The following is a 15,222-nucleotide window of genomic DNA, read 5'->3' as shown; positions in this document are numbered from 1 at the left end:
GAGCTGATCAAAAAATAAAATGTCTACTATGAAAATTCTTTAAGTATTATTTTGTTTATAATTGACACATGGTAATTGTACATATTTATGTGGTACAGCTTGATGTTTCATTGCATGTATACATTGTATAATAAATAAAAATATTTAGCATATCTGTCATTTTAATTTATCATTTCTTTGTGGTGATAATATTCAAAATCCTCTCTTCTAGTTACCTTGAAATATACAATACACTATTAGCTATACTCACTCTACTGTGTAATAGAACACTGTAACTTATTCTTCCTGTCTAACTGCAACTCTGTACACACTGAGCAACCGCTCCCTCTTCCCCCCAACCCTCTATCTCTGATAACCTCTATTCTACTGTCCACACTTTGTTTTGTTTTGTTTTGTTTTTTGAGACAGAGTCTTGCTCAGTCACCCAGGCTGGAGTGCAATGGTGCGATCTCAACTCACTGCAACCTGCCTGTCCCTGGTTCAAGCGATTCTCCTGCCTTAGCCTCCCAAGTAGCTGGGATTTCAGGCATGCAACACCAGGCCCACCTAATTTTTGTATTCTTAGTAGAGACGGGGTGTGATCATGTTGGCCAGGCTGATCTCCAACTGCTGACCTCAGGTGATCCACCCGCCTCGGCCTCCCAAAGTGCTGGAATTGCAGGAGTGAGCCACTGTGCCCGGCCTCTTCTGTCTACATTTCTATGACAGTAACTTTTTTAGATTCCATATATGAGTAATTTCATGCAGTGTTTTTGTCTATCTGGGCCTGGGTTATTTCGTTTAACATAATGTCCTCCAGTTTCATTCATGTTGCCACAAATTTCTTTGAGAATTCTTAACAGCAAGGTTGCATGTGTATGAGTTTGGGGACAGATTTACCACTACCTTTGGGACAAAAATCTCCAAGTTGAAAATTTCTTTTAAAGTGGTTCCAGGTTGGTGTTACCCTCAGACTCCTAGAAAAGGTTAAAAAAAAATCCAGAAGAATGTGTATTTTCAAAACAAGTCTCAAAGAATTCACATAAAATTCTAAGTTACATGATAAGCCTAAAATTAATATATATATAAATAAGAGGAAAATATTTAAACATGTCTCTCCATATGAATTAGCAGAAAAATAATAAAATGTTAAACCCATAAAGTCTCCAAGTACTAGAATTTCAAACAAGAATATAATGTTGATATGTTGAATATTATTTTTTCTTAAAAATGCTTTGAAAAGTAAGGCCAAGTAAATCTGAAAAATAATAAAATGTAAAATGCAGACATTAATAACAGGATTTAGAAACTCAATGCACAAAAAATACAGTACAGTAGAAACATCAGAAGATGTATCCTCCATGAGTAAAATGGTGAATAGTAGTAAAGTAATTAAACCAACTGCAGAACAGAAACTACATGAAAAACAGGAGAGATTGTAAGATATATTGAATAAGGTAAGAAGATTTAACATAATCTATTTTTAGAGTACCTTATGCTTTAGGAGGCTTAGGAGGGAGAATTGCTTGAGGCCAGGAGTGTGAAACCAGCCTGAGAAATATAGAGAGACCCTGTGTCTGCAAAAATAAAAATAAAAAATTAGCAAGACATGGCACACACCTACATTTCCAGCTACTCAGGAAGCCGAGGTTGGAGGATCGCTTAAGCCCAGAAATCTGAGCTTGGTTGCAGTGAGCTGTGACTGCATCACTGCACCATTCCAGCCTGGGTGACAGAGCAAGATCCTGTCTTTGGAAAAGAAAAAAGAGGTGGAGGGAGCGGGGAGAAGAAGCAATAATTAAAAAACAGCAGAGAGTTTGATGACTGATGGAAAAAACTCATTCCTCAAATTGGTAACATAAATAATTCAAAAAGTAAATATTTTTTAAAAATCCAAATTAGAGCATAGTAAAATACCAAAGACAAAATTAAAAGCAGTGAGTGACAAAATATGGACTAACTGTAAAAGGTCTATAATTAGATATTGGCAACACTAAAATTCAGAAGATAATGTGATTATATCATTACAGTGATTAGCTAAAAATATTTAAAAAGTAATCTTGGAAAATCTATACCCAGTGAAATTATCTTTCAGTAATGAGGATAAAATAAAAGTATTTTTAGGCACACACAAAGTAAAAACATATTCTACCAATAAACTCTAAAAGAACTTCTAGATAAATTCTTTATTTAAAAAAAGTAATTCCAAAGGAAGGTCAAAGGTTCGAGAAAAAATACTGAATGAAGAAAATGATATTATATCCGTCAAACTAAAGGCAGAAATTAATTATATTAAACAACAGTAACAGTATGCAGTTTAAAAATTAATTAACATATATATAAATCATGACCAAAAAAGCAAAATAGTGGCAAGTGAGAGGAATTCTTATAGGGATAAACTGAATATAATTCTTCTTGTTAGCTTTAGAATTTATTAAAATGTATATATTAATTTAAAAAATTATAGAAAAACTACTAAAACATAGATTTGATATAAACTCTAAACCAGTAGGTGGAAAAATTACAATGACTGAAAAAAAAAGAGAAAGAAAAAATACCCTCACATGGACAGACAGAATTTATAAACAAATCGTAATCAACGTAGGGCTAAAGTAAACATTGTATTAAAATAAAAATAAAAATTGTCAGACTGTATTTTAAGAATATATTTTTTAAAAGTATTTCTATACAGAAGAGAAAAATTACACATGAGGCAAATTCAAGCAAAATAAATATATTGGATGTGTGTATATTAATATCAGATAAAAGGTACTTTAAATCAAACTACCAATAAACAGAGTAATCAGATATTGAGAAAAGATTCAATTCACCAGAAAGATCATAAAGTTAAATGAAACTAACAACAAAGTTTTGAAATTTATAAAAAAGAAAACTTTTGGAATCCTAAGAAAATGAAAAATTTATCATGAGAGGTTTTAACATATCTCTATCAGATATTAATGAAAAAATAAGAGATTAATAAGTGGAGGATTTGAAAAATTCAGTAGAATTTTCTGTGTCTTTTTTTCCCCCACTCGCTCTAGAAATCCAGTTACAATGATTGTAACAGAATAAATGGAATGAACCTATCACCTGAAAAGAATGGGAGACATTACCTATAGTGGATGAGTTAATTTAACGAATTTGTGGAAGACGGAATGCGAAAGTGATAGGACAGAGAGAATCACAGAAGTAACAGACTAAACTATACATAAGGGAAAATGTAATGGGAGAAAGGAGATCATTTTCCAGACAGAAATCCAAAGATGCCAAGCATAAAAGTTCACAGGTAGAGAGAAAGTCCAACAGAAAACAGGAAGTTAATTTAAAGACTCCCTAAAAAACCTGTCTCTGACATAAAAAAATATTAAAAGTCTTTCATTATAGTTTTGCAACTATAAATTTTCTCCATTATTAATTTAGAAACAGTTAACCTAAAAAAGATAGGCAGAAAAAGCATACTGTGAACAATATGCTTAATGATAGTTTTTAAAAAGTATTTCATGAAAATAGAATGTATAGCTCATACAACTGTACTTTACCCTTTTGCTAGCTAGATATGCTGAGGCATAAAATTACAAATCCACATTTCCTTGCAACTACTTATGTGAATGTAAAATGGAATCTCTAAATTCTTTTTTCTGTGTCTTTAAAGTAATACTGCAGCCAGTGGCATCTTCTTGATCAGCTGTGGTTTTAGAAATAGTACTCCTATGTGGAGGCAGTTTTGCCTTGTTCTGAGTGGCAGCCCTGAAGGCCTAACCTGCAACCTAGACCGGCAGTCCTTTTAGTGATTTTCTGACTTGCCATATCCTTTAATCAAATTCCTTCCTTCTTAAAGTACTTGTAGAATTTTCTGTTCACTATAGTTATTCCTGACAAAGGTATCCACTATCATTGCTTCTCACTAACTTTTTTTATTTGAATATCTTAGCCAATACAGTAAAATCAGAAAAAAAGAAATAAAAAATATGAGTAACAGAAAGGAAGTAAACTATTATTAGGTGCAAATAATATGATTGTGTATATCTATGTCCATTAAATCAAGCTTGTTCATTGGGTGGTATAAAATCCTCATTCTCACTGAATGTTGTCAGTAAGGTCAATTACTGTAAAAGGAGGGCATATTAATGACCCGATTTTAGCAGTATACTTGCCTACCTCTCCTTGTAGTAGGATCACTGCAACTCAGCAGAAATATGATTTAGAGTGGTCAGAGTATTTTGATAAAAATACTTTGTTGCCAACATGGTGAAGCCCCATCTCTACTAAAAAATACAAAAATTAGCCGGGTATGGTGGCAGGAGCCTGTAATCCCAGCTACTTGGGAGGCTGAGGCAGGAGAATCACTTGAACCCAGAAGGCAGAGGTTGCAGTGAGCTGAGATGGCGCCACTGCACTCCATCCTGGGCAACAGAGTGAGATCCACCTCAAAAAACAAAACCGAATAAACAACAACAACAAAAAAACACTTTGTTTTTAATTGTCTGAACTTTTTTTTTTTTTTTTTTTGAGACAGAGTCTTGCTCAGTCGTGAAGGCCAGAGTGCATTGGTGCCATCTCTGCTCACTGCACCCTCCGCCTCCCGGGTGCAAGAGGGTCTCCTGCCTCAGCCTCCCGAGTGGCTGGGATTACAGGCGTCCTCCTCCACGTCCGGCTAATTTTTGTATTTGTGTTTTTGGTAGAGACGGAGTTTCACCATGTTGGACAGGCTGGTCATGAACTCCTAACCTCAAGTGATCCACCCGCCTCAGCCTCCCAAAGTGCTGGGATTACAGACCTGAGACACTGCTACTGGACTGTCTGAATATTTTTATAAAAATTAGTCTTGGTACACCTCTTTGGATTGATTATTTTTTCTCTCAATATTTTGAAAATGTTATTCTATGTTTGGGTTTCCATTGTTGTTATTAAGAAGTCAGCTAGCAACCTATTATTTGTTAATAACAATCTTTTTTTTCTCTCATAAGACTTTTAGGAACGTTGCTTTTTTAGTTATTTAGTTTTATTACAATGTGAATATAGGAATTATTTTTTATGTATCCTACTATGATTCATTTGGTTTTCTGAGTCTAATGATTGGTGTTTTGTAAAAATTTATGGCAAATTTCTCAGGCATCATTTGTTCAAATATAGCTCTCTCCATTTCTTCAATTTTTAAAATTCAGGTGATTCAGTTAGGCTAGATTTTCTTATTCTCTTCTTTATGTTTCCTAATGTTTCATGCTTTCTATTTCTTTTTCTGTTATATAGTCTGATTAAGTTCTTGAATATATTTTCTAGTACATTCTTTCTTCAGTTGAATTAAAACTACTGATAATTCCACATATTGAATTATTTAAATTATTTTATTTTTCACTTTCAGAAATCTTATTTAGTATTTTTTCAAAGACATTTTGTCTTTTTCATTGTCATATATTACTTCATGATTTCAAACTGCATTAACAAATTTGATTTTACGTCTATCAATTATTGAAGATGTTTCCTCTTTCTATCCAATGTCAAGTTGAGACGGAATTTCCTCATATCTATTCTGGATATGAGATTTGTCCCTTGTCCTCTGTACTTCTTGAGGTCATTAAAATCTAAGCTCAGCTTTCTTTGGTTTGGCAAATACCCTCAGGTAACAACTTGTTTCAGTTCTCTGCTTATAACCCTGAGTTTCTACTTTCAATTATTTTTTGGCATCTAAAAATTTCTATCTTTCTTGCAAGATTGTCTGTGTTTTGAGAGGAATGGGTTTGTAAGAGTATTTTATCTAGCAATTGCAATTGAGTTTAACGAGTGTGTTCAGTTATCAAGTCTATCATACCATCTGAATCAATAATTGATTTTTTCTTGTTTATTACTTCTTTCCCCAAATGGAATGAGGTAGAAGGAAAGTGTGGTACTTGACCTGTCTTAATCAGCATTATATCTTGTGCATATAAAACAGTTTCTGATATGTATTAATATTTATTGAGTAAATACAAATTATAAGTATTTCCAGTTCATTTATTTTAATATTTATTTACAGTATATGATTTCAATAAAATATAGAAAATTATTAACAATTACTATAACCTCTAAGTGTATTTATAATACTTTTATGCATTTCCTCATTTTTCAACTGTGAATATGCATTAGTTTTTGGTATGAAGATATTTTTTAAGAATTAAATATGTCATATGATAAATATATTTTAAAATTGCTAACTACCCAAAGAAAAAAGTTACAGGTAATAAAACTACAAGTTAACAGTAGCTATCTGTGGGTGGTAATGTATAGGTTGTTTGTTTTTTAAAATTTATTCCATCTTTAAAATGTTCTACAATTAAATTAAACAATTTTGTTCCATAAACAAAATGTTTAATTTGATAGACACTCTGTATGGCCTAAAGGCAATTATTTTCTTTAAAATCCTATGTAAAATTTAAACATCTGTTTTTAAACTAAAATATATTAATTGATTAATATATGTCTGACTAATGCTAAGTACCTTATGTATATCGTATCCATTTTTACAAACCAATAAAATATTTTATGAATAATGAAATTAAATACAGTTAAGGAACTTTCCAGGGACATACATGTATATAAAAAATTATAATAGCAGATAAATGACAACTGCCAGGTAAGACATAGAGCTGAAACCCTTAGACAGTCTGTGACTTTTATGGAATGTCAAAGCCATGTCTTTAAATATCGCCCTAAACTTCCTCACCCCCTCTGAAGAAGTAGTGTTCCTATCTATACAACATCAATGAAATTTCATTAAAGAAGCAGTACTCTGGCTGTATTAGTTTGCTAGGGCTGTTATAACAAAATAACACAGACTGGGCAGCATAAACAATGAAAATTTATCTTCTTACAGTTCTGGAGATTAGAAGTCTGAGTCCAGGGTGTAAGAAGGGTTGGTTTCTTCTGAGGCCTGTCTCCTTGGCTTGTAGATGGCCAACTTCTTGCTGTATCCTCACATGGTATTTCTTCTGCGATCATGCACCACAGCTGTCTCCCCATTTGTCACTCTCCTCTAATAAGGACATCAGTCATAGTGAATTAGGACCTACCAGAATCACCTCATTTTAACTTAGTTACATGTGTAAAGATCTTGTCTCCAAATACAGTCATATTTTGAGATACTGGGGGCTAGAACTTCAACATATAAATATTTAGAGTAAGATAATTCAGCCTAACACTGCCATACTGAAATAAGTGGGCAAAAATGTAGTTCTATGTTATATATATATAATAGCACTCTATAATAACTTGAAGCTAAAAAAGACAAAATCCTTGCAACTCTGTAGAATACAGTCTTTGATTAACAGATATGGATATTTCTGGCTTGATTATGTTGGCATTTTCCCAATATATGGTTATAATTTGTTGTCATGAACATTTGTGGTAATTTAGTAGTTAAATTCAACAAGGAGCTATTGTGTTCCAGGTACCATGGGACATTTCTAATAAGAATCCTTGATGCAACACCAAAGAGGCTTACAATATTACTAGTGTGGGAAGAGGGACCAGAAAAGATGTATATTAAATATTGTAATAGCAGAGAAAGCACTCAATAAATGGCAGCTGTCAAGTAAATGATATAGGAGAGATACACAGTATATTGGATTTTAAAAAGAATTGATCTCATTTTAGGGGCAATATAATATCGGTGTGCTTATTATTTTAATTGTGTGGTGGTTTGTGTGGACCCTTTTCCTCTCTGATTTAAGCATATGAGGTAAACATCAACATAGCTTTTGGGAAGACGATGGTTTTGTTCAGACATTATTAAAATCTATTTGAAAACATTTAATGTTTTGGTGGTATCTGATCATGCGACAAAGAAGGAGATGCTTTATAAATTAATCTTATAGAATAGAGTAAGATTTCCTTTAGTATCTCTTGAAAAAAATAAATAAGAAGGAAAATGATTTCACTCACATAAATAATATATGAATTCAAAAAATTCAAGGTTAGGATGTTATGATTTTTAGAGATACAAAAAAGCAACAAAAGCTAGATAACTAAAGTAAGTGCAAGACATGATATAAAAATAGAAGGGAAGGATTATGAATTAGTACTTTAAACAAGGGAAATATTGTCTCTCAAAATTGTCTCAGATGGTGTGCTTGACAATGTCTTAATCACATAAATATCATACTAGTGCAGTGCTAAAGCAACTGAAGATGCCAATAACTTCTAAATCTCAGGGAAATTTCCAAGAAGCTGCCAGTGGAACTCTCATAATATGCATAATCTATTTGAGATTTAGTCGGTTGATAGAAATCAACTGATATAGAGAGGTCTATTTTATTATACCTATATGCCTGCTTTCCTACTTTATGTCCTCCTTTGATTAATACTATTGTGATTTTTATGCTTTAGAACAAAACAGAAGAAATCTATGTTTTTTTTTGTACTTTAAAAGCAGTGGTTCTTAAATTGAGTAAAAGTCCCCTTTAGGAATTTAACAAAAGCTTAGACTTTTAGAAATATTTATTCATTGACTTATTCCTTCAATACACATGTTGAATTCCTATTATGTGTTAGGTATCATTTGAAGCATTATGAATACAGCAACAAATTGAAAAGACAAGATATATTATAGTAATAGGAACAAAGCCAGTCAAAAATAAAATAAAAAGGTTATTGCAGGTTGTGATAATGTAATGAAAGAAATAAGCAAGTTAATCAGAGATGGAGACTAATTGTAGGAGAACTGTTGTAGCTAGTGTTTCAAGGAAGGCATCTCTGAGAATTTTATCTTTAAGCTGAAACCTGAAAGGTTAGGAGAACTCCAGGCAGAGGGAAGAACAGCTTCAAGCACCCGAGGGTGAGAAGGACTGGATATATTTAAGAAACAGAAAAGACAGCTGCAGCTACACCATAATGAGTAGAAGAAAAAGTACAAGTATGGAGCTTAAGTAGGGAGCATAGTGTTTCAAGTCTTGAAGACAGCAGTTAAGTAACCTGGGGCTCAACTGAAGCTTAATGAGGTGCTTCTGACAGTGTATAGGCATAATCCTATTAATATTTCAAAAAGATAGCTCTCTTTGTTGTGTGGAGGGTCAATAGAAGAAGCAAGAAGATCATTAAGTAAATGATTTTAACCCATCAGACATGGGAGGATTGTAGCTGGGGGGTAAGGTGGTGGGTGTAAAAATAAATATAACTGGAAAGATTTAGAATGGCAGAGATAACCAGGGGATTTTCTGGATTTATTTAGAAGATGAGACAAAGGAGTGATCAAGATAATGTCTAGTTTTTAGTCTGTAGCAAATATGTGATAGTGATGGTAGTTCCATATATAAAGATAAAACAACCTGGTAGAAAAGAGAATCAGGAATTTCTATTTTGCATTTATTGAGACATATAGATACATAATAATATGTATGTACAAAAAACCCTCAGTAAGTCTACAAAACAACTGCTAGAACTAATGAGTGAGTCTAACAAGGTTATAGGATAAAGGGTTAATATTAAAAATGTTTTGTACTGGTATATGTTGGCATTAAATAACTAGAAAATAATAATTGTTCAAAATCCATTCATGATAGCACTAAAATGCATAAAATATTTAGATAAATACAATAGAAAAAACAAAGATCTCACACTAAATATTATAAATATTCTTGTGAGAAATTGAAGGTCTAAATAAATGGGATGATATATTACATTCAAGGATTGAAAGTCTCAATATTGTTAAATGTCAATTACTCAAAAATTATCTATGCTTTCAATACAGTTCCAGTCAAAATCCCACAGGTTTTCTTGGCAAACTCTACAAGCTGATTCTACAATTTATATGGAAGTTCAAAGAACTTAGCATTACCTCGCTAAGCACTTTCTTTAAAAGAAGAACAAACTTAGAATAATTACCATACTTCATTTCAAGACAAAATGAAGCTTACAGAAATCAAGACACTTTAGGAGTGGCAAAAGTTTAAAGATATAGAGGGATGAAATACTTAGGAATCCAACATATAAGGGACGTGAAGGACCTCTTCAAGGAGAACTACAAACCACTGCTCAATGAAATAAAAGAGGATACAAACAAATGGAAGAACATTCCATGCTCATGGGTAGGAAGAATCAATATCGTGAAAATGGCCATACTACCCAAGGTAATTTATAGATTCAATGCCATCTCCATCAAGCTACCAATGACTTTCTTCACAGAATTGGAAAAAACTACTTTAAAGTTCATATGGAACCAAAAAAGAGCCCGCATCACCAAGTCAATCCTAAGCCAAAAGAACAAAGCTGGAGGCATCACGCTGCCTGACTTCAAACTATACTACAAGGCTACAGTAACCAAAACATCATGGTACTGGTACCAAAACAGAGATATAGATCAATAGAACAGAACAGAGCCCTCAGAAATAATGCCGCATATCTACAACTATCTGATCTTTGACAAACCTGAGACAAGCAATGGGGAAAGGATTCCCTATTTAATAAATGGTGCTGGGAAAACTGGCTAGCCATATGTAGAAAGCTGAAACTGGATCCCTTCCTTACACCTTATACAAAAATTAATTCAAGATGGATTAAAGACTTAAACGCTAGACCTAAAACCATAAAAACCCTAGAAGAAAACCTAGGCATTACCATTCAGGACATAGGCATGGGCAAGGACTTCATGTCTAAAACACCAACAGCAATGGCAACAAAAGCCAAAATTGACAAATGGGATCTAATTAAACTCAAGAGCTTCTGCACAGCAAAAGAAACTACCATCAGAGTGAACAGGCAACCTACACAATGGGAGAAAATTTTCGCAACCTACTCATCTGACAAAGGGCTAATATCCAGGATCTACAATGAACTCCACCAAATTTACAAGAAAAAAACAAACAACCCCATCAAAAAGTGGGCAAAGGATATGAACAGACACTTCTCAAAAGAAGACATTTATGCAGCCAAAAGACACATGAGAAAATGCTCATCATCACTGGCCATCAGAGAAATGCAAATCAAAACCACAATGAGATACCATCTCACACCAGTTAGAATGGCAATCATTAAAAAGTCAGGAAACAACAGGTGCTGGAGAGGATGTGGAGAAATAGGAACACTTTTACACTGTTGGTGGGACTGTAAACTAGTTCAACCCTTGTGGAAGTCAGTGTGGCGATTCCTCAGGGATCTAGAACGAGAAATACCATTTGACCCAGCCATCCCATTACTGGGTATATACCCAAAGGACTATAAATCATGCTGCTATAAAGACACATGCACACGTACACGTATGTTTATTGCAGCACTATTCACAATAGCAAAGACTTGGAACCAACCGAAATGTCCAACAATGATAGACTGGATTAAGAAAATGTGGCACATATACACCATGGAATACTATGCAACCATAAAAAATGATGAGTTCATGTCCTTTGTAGGGTCATGGATGAAATTGGAAATCATCATTCTCAGTAAACTATTGCAAGGACAAAAAACCAAACACCGCATGTTCTCACTCACAGATTGGAATTGAACAATGAGAACACATGGACACAGGAAGGGGAACATCACACTCTGGGGACTGTTGTGGGGTGGGGGGAGGGGGGAGGGATAGCTTTTGGAGATATACCTAATGCTAAATGACGAGTTAATGGGTGCAGCACACCAGCATGGCACATGTATATGTATGTAACTAACCTGCACATTGTGCACATGTACCCTAAAACTTAAAGTATAATAAAAAAAAAAAAAGATTTAGAGGGATGAGACAAAGTCACAAGTTCAGAAATAGACCCACACATATTTAGTTAATTGATTTTTTTTACAAAGGCACTAAGACAATTCAATAATGAAAGAAAATACTTTTCAATAAATGTGGCTGGAACAATTAAATTTCTAAATGGAAGTAAGATAAGAGATTCGTATCTCATGCCATACACTGGAAATTGATTACAGGCTTAGATGTAAATCCTAAAGTTATAAAATTTCTAGAGAGGTTAAGAAATGTTTTCTTAGAACACAAATATTATTAACCATTATAAAAACATTAATAAATTGTTTAATCAAAATTTTTACTCCTTGGAAGCACGGTTAATAAAATCAAAAGGCAACCCACAGACTGGGAGATAATATTCACAACACATATACCAGATGACATAAAGAACCCTTAAAATTCAAAAATGAAAACTGGAAACAGTGTATAAGAGGTTCTGTCAATTGAAATATGGAAAGTAAAAGCAATAAAACATACAAAGTTAGGAAATAAGAAGTAAAACTCTCCCTTACGGAGACAAAATTTTACATATGTAAAATATAAACCCAATAAGTTTACATACTCACCAACGCTTGATTTTTTTCAGTCTTTAGTCCTTGCCATTCTGAAAATGTATAGCGTCATTCATTATGGCTTTAATTTGCATTTCACTGATGACTAATGATGTTCAGAATCCTTTAAGCGCTTAGTGGCCATTTGTATGTCTTCTTTTCTGATATGTCTGTTCAAATCTTTTGCCCTCTAATATACTGCTAGTGAGAATTACAGACAGTTGTAAAGGTGTGGTCACTGCAGAAAGAGAAAGTGTTTGAAGCATCCAGGGTTTTTTTTTTCACAAACAAAAACAACAAAATTAAAACAGGTTAAGAAAAAAGAAATTCCTTTATATCCCATCTCAAATATAATCTTCTTTGTTTTCATTTCTTTGCCACTCATCTTTTTCACAAAATTAGAAAATGAGTTCCCTGTTCTATCTTTTAAACACCTACTATGTGTCATCATCTTGCTAACCAACATAGTTAAAAGCAGTAGCCAAGACAGTAGGTCCTGGCTGTTTTGGGACTTAGAATCTGTATGTTTTCAAAATACATAGTTGATATTTCTATTAGAGCACATTTACGGTATTTTATGCTTAGCATTTGTCTGTCTTCCCCATGAGGTTGCTAGTTGATTACTGAAAGGTTGTATGTTAACTTGTTTTATTCCACAACACCTAGCATAGTTGTTTGCACACACTAGGTACAGGGAAAGAAGAAGGGAGGGAAGAGGACAGAGGAAAATGATAATCCATTTGGTTTACTCTTTTATTTATTTGAATACTTCTCAGAATCTGAGACAAACAATGTTTCTATAAGATTATGAAGCCAGCACTCTTTAAAGAAAAATAAATCTCCCAAAAAGCTAATGTTGGACATTGAGTTCATATTGAGGTATAATTATCCAGTTAATTTGACATTTATCTGGAAGACTGGCTACCAAGCTGAAAGCCAGTTTAGACAATATTAGCAGCTATTTCATGGAGATTTTGACAAGTGCTCATTTGTGCCTGCATGTGTGAAATTCCTGCTGTGAAGTTGACTTCAGGACCAGATTTCAAGATCAATCTGTTCCATGTGCAACATCCCAGCTGGAGTACTGTCTTCCAAAGCCAATCTTTCAGCCAAGTGCTTAAGTGAAGGAGGTTAATTGCTCTAGGTTGAACACCCGACTTAGGCCCCTCTCAGCCTCCAAAACCGGAGCTAGCAACATGGACTGGGTGTGGATTCCATACCATGGTTACACACAAAACCCAACCCCTGAGTCTGCCTTGTGAACCCTTCTTAATATTCCCAGAAATACTCTCTTTCGAGGTAATAGAGTTTGCATATTTGTCCTCTCAAAATCTCATGTTGAAATTTGATCTCAGAATTAGAGGTGGGGCCTAGTGAGAGGTGTTTGAGTCATGGGGCACATCCCTTATGAATGGCTTGGTGCCGAGATCATGAGTTCTTGTTTTATTGGTTCCCTCGAGATCTGATTGTCAAAAATAGCTTGGCACCTTTCTCCTCCTGCCTCTTTCTCATGTTCCATCTCTTATCATGTGACACGCAGGCTCCACATTTCTTAGGCCATGATTGGAAGCTTCCTGTGGTCCTCACCAGAAGCAGATGTTGGCACTATGTTTCTTGTACAGGCTGTAGAAGCATAAGCCAAATATACCTCTTTTATTTATAAATTACCGACCTTAGGTATTCCTTTATGGTAAGGAAGAAAAAATGGACTAAGACATTTGGTGTTCTGGAATTAATGAGAGAGGATCTGCTGCAGCACATTCCTGACCACTGATATTTGAGAGCTTTACAGTGTTGCCTCAAAATTAGAGTCATAACTGAAACAGAAAGAGCCAGGTAGCCACAGCTTCAGAAATCAAAAAAATACAGACAAAATACTACTACTAATAAAAATACCAATAATTTTTTTTTACTTTATAATGTTCTAATCATATATATATAAATATAAATTCATAAGATAAAAGTGCTACTAGGAGAGCAGAGAAGCATTTAAGTCATAGTAGTACAGCAATTCAGAGCTAGAACAATCCTTTTTTCCCGAGTTTAACTTCATTTTAAAGATGAAGAAAGAAGCTTGAATGAGATTACAAATTTTATTGTATTATATAAATCATTAAAAACACTATCTTTACTACAGAAACATTAATAGTGATTTCACCAGTAAAAGGGACAGGCTAAACTAGTTCTGCAAGAGAGGTTAACCTGGGTTATACTTTTTTTTTTTTTCTCTAAAACCTTTGCCATTACTGTTTCCTCTGCCTAGAAATACATAGTTTTTTAGATACGTACATAGCTCAATACCTCACCTCTTTTATGTTCCTGCTCAACAAATGTCACTTCGCTGGTAGGACTTCTCTAATCATCTATTCGAAAATTGCAACCCCTGTCACTTTCTATTCCTTTTCTCCATTTTACTCACTTGATAATGCTTATCACATCCTAGTATCATACTTTGCATGTATTTCCTTACCTGTTTATTTCCTATTTCCTCCTCTAGTATGTAAGTGTCGATGGCAGGAACTTTGTCTTCCTGGTACCTTCTAACAGTGCCTGGCATGGATTAAGCACTCAGTAATTGCATGGGGGATTGATGGATAGATGAGTTTTCTCAGAAGCTCATGAAAGTCAAGCTCCTTCTTGTACTCTATCACTATCTCCATATTGCCCCATGGAAACACACACACACACACCACCTACACTAACACACATGCACATGCAACCACCACACATACACAAGAATTTTTGTCTTTACCAAATTCAGCAAGCTCTAAGCCGCAAGATCTCCACTAGGTTCTGCTCATTTGGGTGCAGTATGTTAAGGAAGGAAAATGGGCTCACTATTTGGTCATAGCCTTCAAAGAACCTATTGTCTGGTTATAATGAATTGGAGAAAAGTCCATCTGACACATTGACTGTTTACGATGTTTGAGGACACAGAAATATAAACTATTATATTTTGTCTTATGGCACCTTGAGAGT

General features: G+C 34.1%; 1 long non-coding RNA gene across 1 annotated transcript in view; it reads right to left on the bottom strand.

Moving 5' to 3' along the window:
* The window catches only part of LOC134739212 (uncharacterized), a 45,037-nt gene that overhangs the window by 11,108 nt on the left and 18,707 nt on the right, over window positions 1–15,222 (bottom strand). The window contains exons 4-6 of the long non-coding RNA XR_010125804.1: window positions 13,731–13,866; window positions 12,259–12,481; window positions 6,831–6,991 (exon numbers count right to left, since the gene is read on the bottom strand). This is a non-coding gene — a long non-coding RNA (uncharacterized LOC134739212). The remainder of the gene's footprint in view (window positions 1–6,830; window positions 6,992–12,258; window positions 12,482–13,730; window positions 13,867–15,222) is intronic.

Source organism: Pongo pygmaeus, chromosome 2 (assembly GCF_028885625.2).
Source record: "Pongo pygmaeus isolate AG05252 chromosome 2, NHGRI_mPonPyg2-v2.0_pri, whole genome shotgun sequence".
Classification (NCBI taxonomy): Eukaryota; Metazoa; Chordata; class Mammalia; order Primates; family Hominidae; genus Pongo; species Pongo pygmaeus.
The sequence above is the reverse complement of the archived record's forward strand: the minus strand, read 5'-3'. Positions and strand labels throughout refer to the sequence as shown.